Below are 19,285 nucleotides of genomic sequence, written 5' to 3'. Positions count from 1 at the left end.
CTAGCCTTGGATCTTGAGCCTTTGGATCTTAGCCTCCTGTGTAGCTGGGCTAATAGGCGTGAGCCACCAGTGTCCAGCTAGTTTCATATTTGAAAAGTAACTAACCAAATAATTAAAATATTTCAACAGTTAAAGTACATTTCATATTTTTTTCCTTATTTCCCCTATATGTCTTGATTGAAAAATAGTATAATTCCTGTTTAGATTTTCGTTTCCTGACTGTTTCTGACTGGCTGTGTTTATTGACTAGACTTCTTTGATCAGCCATCTAGGGGCTTAAATAAAAATGCAAATGCCAAGGCCTTACCTCATGCATGAGATAAGGACATGGTATTAAAAAAAAATGTTGTAGAACATTCTAACACATAGCCAGAATGAGGATTGCCAGGCTAGATGTCCTTTAGGGCCCTTCCTCTGATTTTGTGGAAGCTCCCCAAAAATCAGAATTTTCTTCACAGAAAGATCAGATTACTAGAAAGCAGGTTTTGTTGTTTTCAGGACATTTGAAAGGTTTGGTATATTTGGTTACTTAATTTGTTCATGCATGCATGCATCCATTCATCCATCATCTACCCATCCATCCATCCATTCAACCATTCATCCATCCATCTATCCATCCATTCAACCATCTATCCATTATTCCATCCATCCATCCATTCGTCCATCCATCCATTTGTCTATCATTCATCATCCATCATCTAGCCATCTTTCTTTCATCCATGCATGCATCTATCTGGTATTTAATGAGCCTGATTTGTACCATAAATTGAGCTTTGCTCTAGATGAAAAGGGCAAAGTCACTGGTTGCTTCCAGTTGTAACAAACCCAACCTAGTTTTCCTGTAAGGTTAAGTCATAGTACAGTTGCAGAAAAGAATGTTTTTAAACTACTTTTCAATAGACCAGTAGAGGTAAATTTTCTAGTGAGGAAAGCTTTGGGGATTCTGGAAAGATGAAAATAGTCATCTATCTCATGAAATAGCTTGGAAAATAGGAATGTTTAGAAGGTTTGAACTGAATTCCTTATGCAATGACTCGAATCCAGATGTGTGTGCTGTGGCTAAATAAAAAGATCTCCCGCACTTTCATTTTGCTACCTTTGAAATTATTATTATTATTATTATTATTATTATTTTGTCAGTTGTGGGGCTTAACTCTAGGCCTGGGTGCTATTCCTGAGTCTCTTTGTGCTCAAAGCTAGTGCTCTACCCTTTGAGCTACAGGACCACTTCTGGCTTTTTAAAGTAATTTATTGGTGAGAAGAGTCTCACAGAGTCTCCCTTCCCTAGGCTGGTTTTGAACCGCGATCCTCAGATCTCAGCCTCCATGAGCCACTGGCACTTAGCTACTTTTGAACATTCTTTTATTTTTTTTTGCCAGTCCTGGAGTTTGAACTCAGGACCTGGCCTCTGTCCCTGAGCTTCTTTATGCTCAAGGCTAGCACTCTACCACTTGAGCCACAGCGCCACTTCTGGCCTTTTCTGTGTTTGTGGTACTGAGGAGTTGAACCAGGGCTTCATGTTTATGGGGCAAGCACTCTACCACTAAGCCACATTCCCAGCCTCTTTGAACAGTCTTGAACGGCATTGCCCTTCAGCCTCTCTGTTTCTCACCATAAAAGTGAAGAGAATATAAGGGCTAGAAACAGAAAATAATTGTGCACTTAGAAAGTAGCTCTGGATGATGAATCTGAATAGGTTGTTTTTTTTGCAGTCATGGGTCTGGGTGCTGTCCCTCAGCTCTTCAGCTCAAGGCTAGCGCTCTACCACTTGAGCCACAGCACCACTTCTGGCTTTTTTCTTTTTGCTTATGTGGTGCTGAGGAATCGAACCCAGGGCCTCATGCATGCAAGGCGAGTGCTCTACCACTGAGCCACCTTCCCAGCCCTGAATCTGAATAGGTTTTGTGGATTGCCCAGCTTCAGCTTCCCGGTTCCATGCTGTGGTTCGGTAAGATGTGGCCATTGGACACACAGAGGAAACGGCACATCAAGGGTCTCTTAGACTTGTTTGCAAATGCTGTAGCTCTATAATCATTTTACAATTAGAAGTAAAGAACAAGCCTGCCACTGGTGGCTCACACCTGCAATCCTAGCTACTCAGAAGGCTGAGAGCTGAGGATTGTGATTTGAAGCTAGCCCGAGCAAGAAAGTCCATGAGACTTTTGTCTTCAATTAGCCAGCAAGAGGCTAGAAGTGGATGTGGTAGCCTAACCACCCTGGAGCAAAAAAGCTAAGGGACAGTGCCCAGGCTCTGAGTTCAAGCCCTTGTACACAGACACAGACAGACAGACACACACACAGACACACACAGACACACACACACACACACACACACACACACACCCATACCCACACACTACAGCTGTACACAAAAGTAGCCAAAAGACATTTTCTTTTCTTTGTGCCGGTACTGGCACTCTACCACTTGGCCATTTTGGTAGTTGAGTAGAAATAAGTGGCTCACCAAGTTTTCTTTCCAGGCTGGCTTTGAACCACAATCCTCAGATCTCAATCTGCTAAGTAGTTAGGATGACAGGCGTGAGCCATCAGGGCCAGGCTAGGATATTTATTCTTAATTGTGCTAAATTCCTTCAGCAATTTCTTGAGAGTCCCCTATATAGTTCTCATGATAAGTGTGTGTGGTTTTTTGGTTTTGTTTTGTTTTGTTTTTGTAGGTCATGGAGTTTAAACTCTGGGTCTGGGTGCTGTCCCTTAGTACTTCAGCTCAAGGCTAGCACTTGAGCCACAGCGCCACTTCCGGTTTTCTGGTGATTTATTGGAGATAAAGAGTCTCACCCACTTTCCTGCCCGGGCTGGCTTTGAACCATGATCTTCAGATCTCAACCTCCTGAGTAGTTAGGATGACAGGTGTGAGCCATCTGGGCCTGGCAGGTTTTTGTTTTTGTTTTTTTTTTAAATCAGAAAAAGTAGCAAGCAGCAGTAGATACAATATCTTAAGTGATACTTTTAAAGAAGCAAGATTGTAACTATTATTACTTTAGTTACATAGAGTTTCACACACATAGTTTTAGGATTAACTGCAGGATTTTCCTGGCTTTATCATATTTAGGCAGGACCTCTTTTTTTCCCTCCAAATTGGTTATCATTGAAAGCCTACTTTCATTTTGTATGTCTACCCAAGTTTCTTATTTTTTTTTATACCAAAATTAAATCCTTTTGCTGATGTGCCTCAAAAAGATTGTGTGCAATTGATCTATTTTGGGAAGGGAAAGATTTTGTGAACTTGTGATTCAGAGTGGAAAACCCTGGATTTCGCCATCAGCTTTGGATTTCAGTGTACCACTGTGCTGCTAGGGTTTGTGGTGGTTGTGAGGTTTAAACAACTGGATGTGGCTATACAATTTGCTATCTTCTACTTTGTGAAGGACACTCTGAAATGATAAGGATTGCCTTAGAATGTACTAATGTTCTCATGCTTATCAAATAAGAACCCTAGTCTCAAACTTCAGGTTAGCTAATCAGTGAGTATGCTGTGTGTTTTGTTGACAAAACTTTAGGAAAGCCATAGATCAATGCCTGGCCCTAAAATACCAGTTTCCAGTTATGCTTGCCTTTTCTTCTTAAAGAAAATATAATTTTATTGCTATTTTTATGGTGTTGGACAGAGGGGTTACCATTTCATTAGTCACGTAATGAATACATTTCCTTTGATTTTCCTCAGTTTACCATATATATTCATATATATGGATTATATATAAAAACTTTATATATATTTGTATATATTAGCTTTATATATTTTTCCATTTGTTACTTTATATAAATTATTTCAAAGAGTTGTACAATTTAGTTGCCTTTACATATACATATAAGTGTTGCTTATATATATATATATATATATATATATATATTGCTTTAAAGAGTCATACAAAGGGATTTTTAGTTTTAATAACTAAGATTCTAACTTTATATATCATTGTACTCTACCTCTACCAAGTGTTAACCTGCTTAGGGGAATAGTTTATTTCTTGGTAAACTCTTCATCTGACTTAGAGAGCTTTAGCAACATTATGCTTTAATTTTCTATTTTTCTTTAAAATTTTTCCAGTACTAGGCTTGAACTTAGGACATGGTCCCTGTTCTTTAATTTTTTCACTTAACCCCTAGGGCACAGCTCCACTTTCTGCATTTTGTTGGCTAATTGGAGATAAGTCCCCAGGACTTTACTGCTTGGGCTCAATTAGAACTGTGATCCTCATATCTTATCTTCCCAAGTAGCTAGGATTACAGGCGTGAGCCACCAGTGCCCAGCTCTATTCTTCAGTTCGGTCTTGAGAGATTTTTTTTTTCCTTTTTTTTTTTTCTTTTTTCTTTCTGTCAGTCATGGGGCTTGAACTCTGGGCCTGGGCGCTGTCCCTCAGCTCTTCAGCTCAAGGTGAGTGCTCTACCACTTGAGCCACAGCGTCACTTCTGGTTTCTGGTGGTTCATTGGAGATAAGAGTCTCCTGGACTTTCCTGCCTGGGCTGGCTTTGAATTGAGATCCTCAGATCTCAGCCTCCTTAGTAGCTAGGATGACAGGCGTGAGCCACCGGTCTTGAGATTTTGCTTACCGGTGATAACGGAAATTTGAGTACATTAAACATAATGCATTGCCTTTTAAAAATAGCGATCTAAAGTCTGACAATTCATATTGACAATAGTTTTCTCAGGAACTTCCTTAGGAACAATAGAAAAGTGACACTAATTCTCTGAAACTAGTAGACAATAATATACCTCTTTTGAAAGGGTGGAAATTCAATGAAAAGAGTTAATATGTTTACTTTTGAAAAATGTACTTGATTATTATAGAGGTGAGGTACAGAAGGGTTACAGTCGAATGAGTCAGGCAGTGAGTACATTTCCTTTCGTACAGTATCTTTTGTTCCTTCACTGTTTTCCAGTCCCTCCCTCCCATCTCCACCCATGGGTTGTTTAGGTCACTTCCATTCTGTCCAGTGAGCTCCAGAACTGTACTTTTTCACCTTTTCCCCTTAAGTTCTGTGCTCTCCAACTCCATTCTCTCAAAGATATATATGTGAATATACTATATATAAGTTAAAGAAGACGGAATCATCAAAAACTAAAAACAAAAGACAAAGCCTTTTGTTTCCATATTTTGGAGTTTGTTTCAGTATGTATATTACTTTATATAAATATAAAGAGGCTTTGCCGGGCACCAGTGGCTCATACCTGTCATCCTAGCTACTCAGGAGGCTGAGATCTGAGGATCCAGGTTCAAAGCCAGCCCAGGCAGGAAAGTCTGTATCTCCTCCACTGAACCACCAGCAAATGGGAAGTGACACTGTGGCTCAAGTGGTAGAGCGCTTGCCTTGAGCTGAAGAGCTCAGGGACAGTGCCCAGGCCCAGAGTTCAAGAACCACGACTGATAGAGAAAAAAAAAAGAAAAAGAAAAGAAAAAAGAAAAAAAAAGGCTGTTAGGCCTTGTGCCTTTGTGATTCACTCTTAAGATCCTCTTATGGTCTCACTGTATGTGAGTATTTAGAATTCTGTATGGTTTGTCATGATATGCTTAATTTTGTTTAAAAGACTTTAATCAGCCGGGCGCTGGTGGCTCACACCTGTAATCCTAGCTACTCAGGAGGCTGAGATCTGAGGATCGCGGTTCAAAGCCAGCCCGGGCAGGAGAGACCATGAGACTCCTATCTCCAATAAACCACCAGAAAACCGGAAGTGGTGCTATAGCTCAAGTGGTAGAGTGCTTGCCTTGAGCTGAAGAGCTGAGGGACAGCGCCCAGGCCCAGAGTTCAAGCCCCACGGCCGACAAAAAAAAAAAAAAAAAAAAAAAAAAAAGACTTTAATCATATGAAGGCAAATTGTATCTTTGTGTTCGTTGTTTTATTTTGTTTAAAATGATTTCATAAGCATATTATGAATGACCTCATTTAGTTCTCTCTCTGTTTATATGTATGTTCAATAGTGCCTAAAATTGATTCAGAGCTACAATCTAATGATGAGGCTCATATTAATTTAAATGTAAAAGAGAAAGCCAGAAAACTGAACTTCAATTTTCCATTTTGGAAAAAAGAAATTTCCCTCGCTATAATGGAATTTAGGATTTCTTTGTGTGCGTGAGCTGGTACTGGGGCTTGAACTCAGGGTATGGAGATCTTGCTCAGCTTTTTTGGCTGGTGCTGTACCACTTAAGCCAAATCTCCAGTTCCAAGTTTTTGCTGGCTAATGAGAGATAAGAGTCTCAGATTTGTCTACCTGGGTTGGCTAGAGATTATGGTTCTCAGATTTCAGGTTTAGAATTGTAAGCATGATCCATGGGTGCCGAGGTGGAATGTAGAATTTTTATTTTTGCCATCAACAAGCAAAATGCTTGATATGTGTTTGGACTTTCAAATTTAGTATTTGAATGTCTTTAGGAATGTGTCGCTGATCTCAGCTGTTTTTTTTAAAATAATTTTTTTTTGGGGGTCTGGTTGTGGGGCCTGAACTCTGGGCCTGGGCACTGTCCCTCAGCTCTTCAGCTCAAGACTAGCGCTCTACCACTTGAGCCACAGCACCACTTCCGGCTTTTTTCTTTTTGCTTATGGGGTGCTGAGGAATCAAACCCAGGGCCTCATGCATGCAAGGCACGTGCTCTACCACTGAGCCACCTTCCCAGACCTTTTAAAATCATTTTTTCTCTAATAAATTGTGTATGTGCACACATGTATCCATGTGTATGTGTGCATGCGCATGCTGGTCCTGGGTCTTGAACTCAGAGCCTGAGTTTTTTTGTTTCTGAGCTTTTGTACTCAAGGTTAGCACTCTTAACACTTGAGTCACAGCTCCACCTGGAGCTTTTAGCTAGTTAATAGGCGATAAGTCTCACAGACTTTACTGCCGAGGTTGGCTTTGACCCATGATCCTCACGTCTCAGCCTCCTGAGTAGCTAGGATTACAGGCATGAGGTATTTTAAGTTCTTTCTTGTAAGATTGTTTTTCTAAGAATTTTAAAGTTGCTATCATGTACTCCCTGTACGGGGCCTTAGCTCTTGGGGGAGGAAAATGACCTCCTATACTTATTCTTGGAGGCCTTTCTCTGATCAGCTGGTAGGTTTCTATGCTATTTTTTTTCCTCCTACAAATTGTGTATTGCCTTCTCTCAAGCCAGCGCAGGAGAGAATCCCAGAAGCATGTCCTGGGAGACGGACTTCATTTCCTTTGCTGTACACCCAGTCTCAAAAGTCAAGAGCCAGGAATCCAGACTAGTTTTGAATTTTGATCTCCCATGTGGCACCTTGTGCCTTGCTACTATTTTATCAGGCAGAAGTAAATTCGTTCTTGGTTCAGGGGAAGCCTGATTGTTTTTGAGAAGCCTGATTATTTTGTGAGTTTTGTTATCTTACTGTCATTTCTGGGATTTTTGTGTTTGTTTTGCTTGCCCGTGAACTTGGTACTTACTGTTTAGAAAGGGAGCTGCGTGAAATAGATGAAAACCACATGTGAGTTCATGTGTTTTCAGCTTTCTTTTTCTTTTTTTTGTCAGTCGTGGGTCTTGAACTCTGGGCCTGGGTGCTGCCCCTGAGCTTTTCAGCTCAAGGTAAGCACTCTACCATGTGAGCCACAGTGCCACTTCTGGTTTTCTGGTGGTTTATTGGAGATCAGAGTCTCACGGACTTTCCTGCCTGGGCTGGCTTTGAACCTCGATCCTCAGATCTCAGCCTTCTGAGTGGCTAGGATTACAATAGGTGTGAGCCACCTGGCGCCTGGCTGTTTTTAGCCTTCTGTAGCATATAGATCAGACATAGATAGATGAAATCACACAGTGGTGTCCTATTCAGTGTAGACAGTATTAGGGATCTCTATAATAATGGAGCATTTTGGTATTCTCCAATGAGTGAAGGGACTCTAGCTATTCAGGAAGCTGAGATCTGAGGATTGTGCTTCAAAGGCAGCCCAGGCAAGAAAATCCATGAGACACTCATCCCCAATGAACCAGCAAAAAGCTGGAAGTAGAAGTGTTAGTCTTAAGCACAAAAGCTTATGGACAGTGCCCAGGTCCAGAGTTCAAGCCCCAGAACTGGCACAAAAAGAAAAGAAAAAAGAAAAGAAAAGGAAAAAAAAAGATATAGGAATAAACCAAGGCCTGAATGAGAGAGCCCTGGAGAAAGAGACAAAAATGTACTTGAAAATGATCAGATTGTCAGACAGAATGTAACAATTTACAATTTCATCATAGTGACGGATTGTTTTAAATCGTATAGTTAAAAGCTGTTTAACACCCAACTGGAGTCCTTTCATGAAGAAGCCAAATGAGACAGCAAAATTATTGCAAGAACAAAGCCATCTGTAAATTGTCAAAACAATAGAGTTGTCCTTTTTTTTCTTTACTATTATCTGTAAGTAGTTCTATAAAGGAGTTGCCATTTAATAGTTGTTCTTTAAGACATTAACTACATTGAATATTTTGACAATGGAGTCTCTTCACGTTATTTTCAGACTATATCTTGCTTCCAGTTTTTGGAAGGAGGTGGGGGGGCCAGTACTCTACCCATCAATCACAATTCCTGTCATTTTGGGACATTTCAAATGTCTTGATTTATATGTAAACAATAATGATTGCATTCAGAAGTGTGGGGTTGTTCAGAGTACTAGTCTCTTACACTACCATATCTCTTGCTGAGGATATCTATTGCATATGTAGAGCAAGTAATGGTCTCATGTCAAACCCATGACTGCCTCCCTGGTTTCCTGCATATTCATTTAAGATGAATTCATTTGAGGAGCACTAGATCTCCTTCCCCAAGCTCTGCATTTCATTGCCAAAGGTGTTATGACCTTGCATTTAAAAGCACCTCTGAGGTTTCCTTTCTTCCTTGTTTATTCAATTTAGAGGCCCTCCCCCTCCCCCCCTGTGATTTCCATCACTGCAGATTTGTCTGAAACAAATCCATGCACGAGCCTGCAAGTAATGGTTCCATCTGTGCCTCTTTCTTTGTTGCTAAGCACAAGAATGCATAATGTTCTCTCCAGAAGAGAACCTGGAAACTCAGTGCAGTTTAATATTCCAAGCTTGTTTCATTGATTTCATATATATATATATATATATATATATATATATATATATATATATATATATATAAATACATAATGTGACTCTCCAAAAGTGATCTAGTTGGGTGCTGGTGGCTCACACCTATCACCCCAGCTACTCAGGAGGCCGAGATCTGAGGATCACGGTTCAAAGCCAGCCCTGGGAGGAAAGTCTGTGAGACTCTTATCTCCAATGAGCCACCAAGAAAAGCCATAAGTGGAGCTGTGGTAGAATGCTAGTCTTGACCACAAAAGCTAAGGGACCAAAGCTCAGGCCAAGTTCAAGTCCCAGGACAGGCATCAAAAGCAATAAAAGTAAAAAAATAGGCTGGTAGCCAATGGCTCACACCTGTAATCCCAGCTACTCAGGAGGCTGAGATCTGAGGATCGTGGTTCAAAGCCAGTCTGGACAGAAAAGTCCCCATGAGACTCTTATCTCCAATGAACCATTCAAAAACCTGAAGCGGTGCTGTGGTTCAAGTAGTAGAGCACTAGCCTTGAGCACAAAGAGGCTCAGGGACAGCACCCAGACCCTAAGTTCAAGCCCTACAACTTTGCCCCAAAAATAAATAAATAAAAATAAGAATGATTGATGAGACAGTTTTTAAAATTCTATATCATTTGTAGTCAGGAGAGAAATCATTTGGTGCTTTTTATTTTATTTTTATCACAAATGTACAATAAATGATTGCTAGAAACCCTTTTTCTTTTTATATACAGTTCTCTTCATATTCTCATGCTCCAAACTACCATCATGTCATTCTCTTATTTTGGAGAAGAGCTGTTCTGTACCCACACACAGACAATGTAGGACAGGTTTTATAGAGACACTGGCTGCTCTATGGACAGCTATTTCTAGAAACCTGCTGAGAGTTGCTGAACACAGGAGACAATTTTGTCATTTAAATTGGGTCATATGTTACAAACTTGAAATACTTTGGGCAGAAGTATAAGTTTCAAAGCCAGGTGCTAGTGACTCATGCCTGTCATCCTAGCAACTCAGGAGGCTGAGGTCTGAGGATCACAATTTGAAGTCAGCTCAGGTGGAAAGTTCATGAGATTCTGTTTTCAAGAAACTACCCCCCAAAAACAATGGAAGTAGAGCTGTGTGGCTCAAGAGGTAGAGCACTAGCCTTGGGCAAAAAGAAGCTCAGGGATAGTGCCCATGCCCTGAGTTCAAACCCCAAGACTAGTACAAAAACAACACAAAAAAATCAAAGTAATATAAATTTCAGATGATGAGTTTATGATGATAAATTTCAGATGAAATACTTGAAAGAACTTCATTGCTTTAGTGTTAGATTTATTTTGAGGAGGACTGGTGTCTGTGTGTGTGTGTGTATATGGTATTAAAACTTTTAAATTTAAGTTGGATTTGCATGTCACAATTTTAGAACAGGTAATTTCCCCCCAGTGTTTTCACATTTGTATCAGTTAGCTGCACAAGAAGTCTCATTTAGACATGGCTGTATATGATTCAGTGTACCGCCTGACCCTCTCCCTCATTCCTCACTTCCTTCTCCCCAACCTTCATTGTCCCATTTTGTACATAAAGGATTTTGATCATACTCCACCCTCCTTTCATTTTCCCCGTCTTCCACCGGGACCTCTGCTTATATATTCCTGCCCTTTCCCCCACATTTCCCTCCCATATTTCACATTCTCCCCCCCCCATATATATGTATGTATGTATATGTACTTTGTTGTTGTCGTTGGTCATGTTGCTTCAACTCTGGGCCTGGGCGCTGTCCCTCAGCTCTTCAGCTCAAGGCTAGGACTCTACCACTGGAGCCACAGCGCCACTTTCAGCCTTTTCTGAGTGTGTGGTGCTGAGGAATCGAACCCAGGGCCTCATGCGTGCAAGGCAAGCGCTCTACCACCGAGCCACCTTCCCATCCTCCTCCCCCTGTTGTTAATGACCATCTTGAAGCAGTCGTACAGAGGAGTGTCCAGTGCATTGCGATCAACGCACCCCCTCTCTCCCTTGTTTCCCCCACCTCCCCCGCCCCCCATCCCTTCAAATGACCCGGGTCCAAGCCACCCCGCCCTTGACCTGGTGGGGGAGAAGAATCGATTCTTAGCCTGAAGCCCACTCACCCCCCTCCAGCTTTTTAAAAAAGGACTAGGATATTTTCCTTTAGGGACATTTACCGGCGCAGGACACAAAGCTAAACAGACCCTGCAGACCGGTGGGGTTTGTTTTTTAATTTGGTTTCAAAATCCAATTTCATCTTCCGTATAAATGACTGACTGACCTGGTAGCAGACCTCTCCTCTGGTGGCGGGCTGGAGGGCCTGGCGGTGTCCAACCCAGGTGCGGAGGCGTCCGGCCCCGCCCACCCGGCCTGGCCCCGCCCCCGCCCACCTCGGCCCCGCCCACCTCGGCCCCGCCCACCCCGGCCCGGCCTCGCCCTGGCTGGCCCCGCCCACCCCGGCCCGGCCTCGCCCTGACTGGCCCCGCCCGGCCCCGCCCACCCCGGCCCCGGCCCCGCCCACCCCGGCCCGGCCCCGCCCTTCCTCAACTCCCCGGGCGGGCGGGGCCGGTCTTTCCCTTGTTCTGTTTGGGCGATACCAAGTTCACTCACAGCACCAGAGGGGGGGGGGCGCCTCCAGCGAGCAGACCGCTCTCACCCTTCTAGAAGCCTCAGGATGACTCGAGGCGGGTAGAGCGCAAAGAGGATAGTCGCAACCCGACCCCAAGTCCCGTGGTGCGGGAGGCTGTTGAGAAACGAAGGGTGTCCCCCGCCCTTCTGCCGGCTCCCCGCCCCCCCCCCCCCCCCCCCGGCCCAGGCCTGGCCGTGACCTTGGACCGGTCTGAGCTGCGCCCCGGCGGCCTCCCTCGGAGCGGACCCGGCCCGGCGTGCTGAGGTAACGGGGGGGGGGGGGGGGGGGGGGGGGGGGGAGGCCGGGCCCGCGCGTGCGCGTGCGCGTGCGCGGAGGGCCTGCTCACCTGCTCGGAGCTCGGCCCGGCCTGCTCCTTCCCGAGCCTCTGCAGGGTCTATTATTAGATTCCTCCCGGGCCAATCTAAGCAGAGATGGTTTGGACTTTGAACTTAGACGTGTAAACCAGACTGCAGCCCCCCCCCCCCCCCGACCTTTCCAGATCTGCTTGTTGTTGTTGTTGTTGTTGTTGTTTGTGTGTTTTTGGTTTTCTCTCTAAGGGGAGGAGGGAAAGGGAAGATGATGCCGGGACGAGAGGGAAAAAAGGGGGTGTGTGGATGTTGAGTTTGCGAATCGCATTGGGCTCAAGCCCTCCTCCTCCTCCTCCTCCCTCTGAGCTCCCCGGGCCCCCCTGTGCCCGTTTATGCACGCACATGCGCAGCCTCCGCCCGCCAGCCCGAGAATACATTCTATTACTATGATCATCACGCAAGCAGTTGTCACAAAGGGAGAGTTTGTCTTATATCTATACTATTTGAGCAGTCCCTTACTCCCCCCCCCTCCCCCCAATCTGGGGACTCGAACTCAGGGCCTGGGCACCGTCCTCAGCTTCTGTGCCCAAGGCTGGTGCTCTACCGCTTGAGCCACAGCGCCACTTCTAGCTTTTTTTGTGTGGTTTATTGGGAGAGTCTCATGGACTTTTCTGCCCTGGCTTTTCAAACCTCGAGCCATAGATGTCAGCCCCTGGAGAAGCGAGGATGATGATAGGCTTGAGCCAGCAGCGCCCCGTGTCCTTTTACTTGTATCCAGGAAGTTGGGCACACAGAACCCTGTTCTCTGAAGTCCTGAGTATGAAAACTGAGTGGTCAGTGTTGTCACAACTGAGATTTTACCTGGGTGAGAGGTGAGGGTAAAGTGGGGCAGGTACAGGGAAATAATAGTAAGCTTGAAGATCTTAAAGTTTAAAATTAATTTACCTCATTAATATATTTTCAGTTGTATTCAGGTTCTCATATTTTATGGCTGTTGTGATTTAATTTTGTTTGACACAGGAATAGATGATAGAGACACTAGTTAAACACTCAGAAAACAAGCAGTAATTAGGAAACACAGTAACAAGTGGTTATAATTTTTATTTTTGGTGCTGATACTGAGTCTGCAACTCAGGGCTTACTGCTGACCTGCTTTCTCACTCAAAGTTAACACTTATCACTTGAGCTACAGCTCCACTTTAGTTTTTCTTTTTGGTAGTTAATTAGACATAAGAATATCATCAGTTTTCCTGCCTGGCTATTATCAAACCTCCGTCCTCATATCTCAGCTTCCTGAGTAGCTAGGATTACAGGTGTGAGCCCCTGGCAGTACTGGGCTAAGTGCTTTTCTTGAATAGTTTATGTTGTCATATTAAGCATTGGATGAAACTTAAATAAGCATGGGATTTTTGTCAGGATAGAGGCATAAAAAATATTCTCCATTCAGAAGCAAAATCTGCTGGCAGTTAAGTGTAGTAAGCTTTCAGACTTGGCCAACAGTGTAACCAAGGTACATGTTAGGGTTCTCTACTGCACGAGACAGGGGGTTCCAGAATATTTAGGGTGTTGCTCAAACTCCCATGTCAATGAATATGTGTATTGTGCATATTTTGGTAGTAGCACTTTGTTATGTTTTCTTTCCAAAAATTCTATTAGATTCCTATAAAATTACACAGGTGACTTTGAGTCTTGTTGTCTGTGATTGCATTAACATATTTGTTTAATAAGTCCATTGTTGTCTGCGAAATCCTAAGTCCTTCCTTGATCCTGTTGTGTAATCATGGGCTGTTGTTGGGTAGCTCTGGGGGAGGGAAGGCAACACTGCCTGATTCATAGCTGTCATAAAAAAAGAAAAAGAAAAAGAAAAAAAAGCTCCAACATTCGCTTCACGTGCAACATTCGCTTCACGTGCAGCTTAGCAACCGGAAGGGAGGGAACAGTTTACAGTTGGGCCACAAACATTAATTACTTCCTGAGTTGCGTGGATTGTCTTACCTGAATTTTGGCTGCAGTTGTTGAATTTATCAACTGTATACGTCTCATTTGTGTATATCTTTGTGCTGGGTGCTGTCCCTGAGCTCTTTTTGCTCAAGGCTGGCACTCTACCACTTGAGCCACGGCTCCACTTCTGGCTTTTTTTTTTGGGAGAGGGTGCTTAATTGGAGATCAAAGTCTCACAGACATTCCTGCCCAGGCTGGCTTTGAATCCTGATCCTCAGATCTCAGCCTCCTGAGTAGCTAGGATGACAGGCATGAGCCACTGGCACCTTGCTACAGTTGGACTTTTTAATGAGTTTTACACTAATTACCATTTTCAAAAGATATAAGGGATGGCTGTACTAATTGACTAGTTCTGAATCCAGTCCTACACCATTGCCCTCAGTTCTAGAAGCCAGGCTTTTGTTTTATTTACTGGGTAACCAGTCCATTAAGAATGTTTGCGATGGGCCAGGAAGGTGGCTCAGTGGTAGAGCGCTTGCCTTGCATGCATGAGGCCCTGGGTTCGATTCCTCAGCACCACATAAGCAGAAAGAAAAAAGCCGGAAGTGGCGCTGTGACTCAAGTGGTAGAGCGCTAGCCTTGAGCTGAAGAACTGAGGGACAGCGCCCAGGCCCAGAGTCCAGGCCCCACGACCGGACCTCCCCCCCCCAAAAAAAAAAAAAAATCCCCGGCATCAGACCACACACTCCCCCTGCTCCAAATAACACATAAGCAGAAAAAGCTGGAAGTTGCGCTGTGGCTCAAGTGGTAGAGTGCTAGCCTTGAATTGAAGAGCTGAGGGACAGCGCCCAGGCCCAGAGTACAGGCCCACAACTGGATCCCCCCCCCCAAAAAAAAAAGAAAGAAAGGAAGGAAAGGAAGAGATGAGAGAGAGAGAGAGGGGCGGGGGGGGGGGAGGGAGGGAGAAAAGGGAAGAATGTTCCTGGAACTCTAAGTAAAAAGCAATTTCATAATCTTTTTCCAATCCAATTGGTCACATGGAAGTTGTGTGGGGGACAAAGAAGGTGCAGTCAGCTTCTTAGAAGATACTTTCTAGTGCCCAGCAAGACAGTGCAAATTTTAAAGAGCTGTAATGATTTGAAGCATACGAACTTAAAAGCAGCTGGGCGCCAGTGGCTCACCTTGGTAATCTAGCTACTCCAGAGGCTGAGATCTAAGGATTGCGGTTCAAAGCCAGCCTGGGCAAGCAAGTCTGTGAGAGTCTTACCTCCAAGTAAGCACCAAAAAACCTGGAAGTGGAGCTGTGGCTCAAGTGGTAGAACCCTAGCCTTGAGCAAAACATAGAAAAGCTCGAGGACAGTGCCCAGGTTGTGAGTTCAAGCTTGCACCAAGCATAAAAAGAACTTGGGAACCATGACCTTCCACTGGCTTATTATATTCCAGTAGTAAATATATCTAGTACGGTTATCTAAGTAGAGATGTTTACATCAGCTATTAATCTCCTTATTGTAAGGGCAGGAAGTTGTTAGTAATAAAAGAGCCAGGAGCTGGGGGCTCATGCCTGTAACCCTAACCTACACAGGAGGCTGAGATGAGAAGATTCCAGTTCAAAGCCAGGTTGGACAGGAAAGTCTGTGGGACTGTTCATCTCCTATGAACCACCAGAAACTGGAAGTAGAGCTGTGGCTCGAAGTGGTAGAGTGCTAGCCTTGAGCAAAAGAGCTCAGGGACAGTGCCCAGGCCCTGACACACACACACACACACACACACACACACACACACACACACACACACACGCATGCACGCACACACGCACACACACACACACACACACATTTAGGATTGTGTTCAGACTTGGATTTTGCTACTGCTTTGGTTTTTCCACCTGTAAATAAAGGGGCAAAATTTCATGATCTTTTTCTTTTTATTGTGCTGGTCCTGGGGCTTGAACTCAGGGCCACGGTTCTCTCCCTTAAACTTTTTTTTTTTTTACTCAAGGCTAGCACTCTACCACTTCCAGCTTTTTGGTGTTTAATTGGGGACAAGAGTCTCAGAGACTTTACTGCCTGGGCTGGGTTTGAACCATGGTTTTATACTTGGCCACCTGAGTAGCTAGGATTACAGGTGTGAGCCACTAGTGCCTAGCTTGAATTTAAGGATCTCTAAATTACCACAGGTGGTTCCAGACAGTGCTATATTATAAAATAAAAAAGTTTATACCTTCTAATGAAAGTAGCACATGAGTATCAGGTGGGTGTAAATGGAAATAGTTAATATTGTATAAGTAGCTAGAGAAGGGAGATCAGGAGAAATCAGTGAAATTTAGTCAGTTGACTGAAGGCTGGCTCTCTCATCTGTTTAGACTATCTCTTTTTAATTAAAAGAATGTTTTGGTGCCAGTCCTGGGGCTTGAACTCAGGGCCTGGGGTGCTGTCCTTGAGCTTTTTTGCTCATAGTTCTACTTCTGACTTTTTGCTGGTTAATTGGAGATAATAGTCTCACGTATTTTTTTTTTTTCCTGGGCTGGCTTTGAACTTAGATCCTCAGATCACAGCCTCCTGAGTAGCTAGGATTACAGGCATGAGCTATTGGCTCCCAGTTTTCCTTCCTTCCTTCCTTCCTTCCTTCTGTCATCAGTCTTGGGGCTTGAACTCTGGACCTGGGCGCTGGGTGCTCTATCACTTGAGCCACAGCACCACTTCCGGTTTTCTGGTGGTTTATTGGAGATAAGTGTCTCACGGACTTTGCTGCCCAGGCTGGCTTTGAACTGTGATCCTCAGATCTCAGTTTCCTGAGTAGCTAGGATGACAGGCATGAGCTACTGGCTTCCAGTTTTCTTTTTGAAATAGTCCTAAAAATGGTGTAGGAAACAGTTGGCCAACTTGGCCCGCTGAAAATGTCTTTGTTTTGCATTTGTGGGCTGTCCAAGTTATTTGAAGCATTGAGAATTCATTGAAATGACCAAATATTCTAGTTAGATGATAAATATGTCACATATCAATGTATGATTGTTCTCCAAATGTGTGTAAATGCAGATGTTATAAAACATATTTAAAGGTGCTGCTGAACTCAAATTGTGATTTAAGGTTGTTTGGGGAAGGTTTTATTTGCTTAGTGGGTTGAGGGTGTGCGTTGAGTCTCTCCAATTATTATCCTGGATGTATAGTCATACTAAATACAAAATATTCTTAGTAGTCTTTTCTTTTTGGGCTTGACCTGGGAGTTAAACTAAGGCCTGGCTTTGCCCCTGAGCTTAAAAAAAATTTTTTTTTTAAATTTTGCCCACAGCTCCATTTCTGGCTGTGTGTGTGTGTGTGTGTGTGTGTGTATGTGTGTGTGTGTGTGTGTGTGTGTGTGTGTGTGTGTGTGTGTGTGTGTGTCTCTGTGTGTGTGTGTGTGTGTGTGTGTGTGTGTGTGTGTGTGTGTGTGTGTGTGTGTGGTTTATTAGAAGAATCTCCAGGACTTTTCCTGTCCAGGTTGGCTTTGAACTGAGAGCCTCAGATCTCAGCCTCCTGAGAAGCTAGGATGACAGGCGGGAGCCACCAGTATCCATCTCTTAGTAGTCTGAATGGCTTAATCGAGGGGTATAGAATTGTGTTGTGAAATGGAAAATCCCCAGCACTAAGACCGAAACAGAGAACTTGTCTAATCATCCTGCTTTGATCCCCTGCCATTGGACCATTCCCCCATGCCAAGCTTTTTTTTTTTTTTTTTGGATAATGTTAGGCAGGCAAAAGAAACTGACTGGAGAACAGGGCGGAGGGGCAGAAAGGGGGGTGGCAGTTAGCTTTGCTCCCCTCAGCGCCCCTCTATCCCATAGCATTATGGAGTCATCATCTCCCAGCCAAAGATTTCTGCCCTTTGAGCCAGGCAAGGGGCGTGGCTCCAGCCTGAAATTGGGTCACCTGGCCCTTCTTGTGACCAGGAAGAGGGGAAATAGGGCCTGCCTGCCCCTTTTAAACGCCATATGCTTTGGAAGCTAAATGGTTGCCTATATTCCATGCTATTTTTCCCTTTAAGGTAGACCTGTTTGGAATTCTGTTTGGGTAGCCATGTTAACTACCCATTCCCAAATATCAGAGCACACCACACCCACCCCTCCCTCAGCCTCCCTCCTGAAACTGGGTCCTCCCTAAATCCTTACAGATTTTTTTTTCCCCCTTTGACAGTACTGGGGCTTGAATTCAGGGCCTCTTCCTCTCACGTGGCTTTCTCGCTCAAGGCTGGGGCTCTACCCCACTGAGCCAAACGGCTCCACTTCCAGCTTTTGGTGATAAATGGGGAGACAAGAGTGGCCCAGAGGGGGCTGGGAAGGTGGCTTAGTGGTAGAGTGCTTGCCTAGCATGCATGAAGCCCTGGGTTCGATTCCTCAGTACCACAGACACAGAAAAAGCCAGAAGTGGAGCTGTGGCTCAAGTGGTAGAGTGCTAGCCTGGAGCAAAAGAAGCTCAGGGACACGTGAGTTCAAGCCCCAGGACTGGCAAAAAAAAAAAAAAAATGTGTCTCCTGGACTTTTCTTCCCAGGCTGGCCTTCAGTGTTGATTCTCAGGTCTCAGCCTCCTACTGGAGCTTTGGCTTTAGGAATGCTGAAAGGAGGTAGGCCTCAACCTTGCCTCCTATGAATTGAGAAGTTCAGTTTACAGGCTGGGCCTGGAGTTCTGTGGCAGAGAGCTGGAGAGTATACACCCGACCTGGGACTCTATCCCTGGGGCACGGATGAGGATTTAGGAGTTCAATTTAAAATCTGCATTGTGATCCTCTTTGATGGTGATAATCTGTAAAGATCTGCACCTCGCCCTTGCTTAGCTTCCTATTGGAGGATGAATGTCAAGACAGATCCACTTGAAGGAATTTGACCATATTGGCAAGCTGGCTGTCCAGATGTTGATCCCCCTAGTCTGACAAGAGATTTAAGCCCGTGTACACTTCAGGTGGCTGATGCTCTGCCCTCTTCCCACCCCTCCTGTACTCTGTGGGTGTAACCCAAAGTGGTATGAAGTGCTTCCAACACAACAAATAAACACAAGCATCTGCTATGTGTGTAGTGGTAATTTTAGGTGGTGTGTGTGTGTGTGTTTGTGTGTGTGTGTGTGTGTGTGTCTTGGTTCTGGAGCTTGAACTCAGGGTCTGCAGTTCTTGAACTTTTTTGTTGTTGTTGTTGTTCAATCACTTGAACCACAACTCTACTTCTGGCTTTTTGGTATTTCATTGGAGATAAGAGTCTCATGGACATTCCTGCCTGGGCTGGCTTCGAACTGCAATCCTCAGATCTCAGCCTCTTGAGTTACTAGGATGACAGGCATGGGCCATAGTTCAAGCACTACAACTAGATTCTGGGTGGTATTCTGCCATTATTCAAATAATGAACAGAAATGTTGGAATAGCCTGAT

At 44.2% G+C, this 19,285-nt stretch overlaps 1 protein-coding gene across 2 annotated transcripts in view; it reads left to right on the top strand.

Moving 5' to 3' along the window:
• Nucleotides 1-19,285, top strand: part of Cpeb4 (cytoplasmic polyadenylation element binding protein 4) — an 82,807-nt gene that overhangs the window by 23,992 nt on the left and 39,530 nt on the right. The window lies entirely within an intron of this gene.

Source organism: Dipodomys merriami, unplaced genomic scaffold (genome assembly GCF_024711535.1).
Source record: "Dipodomys merriami isolate MVZ:Mamm:240054 unplaced genomic scaffold, mDipMer1.0.p SCAF_1467, whole genome shotgun sequence".
NCBI classification, from domain to species: domain Eukaryota; kingdom Metazoa; phylum Chordata; class Mammalia; order Rodentia; family Heteromyidae; genus Dipodomys; species Dipodomys merriami.
Note: the sequence above shows the minus strand (reverse complement) of the source record. Positions and strands in the feature narration are given on the sequence as shown.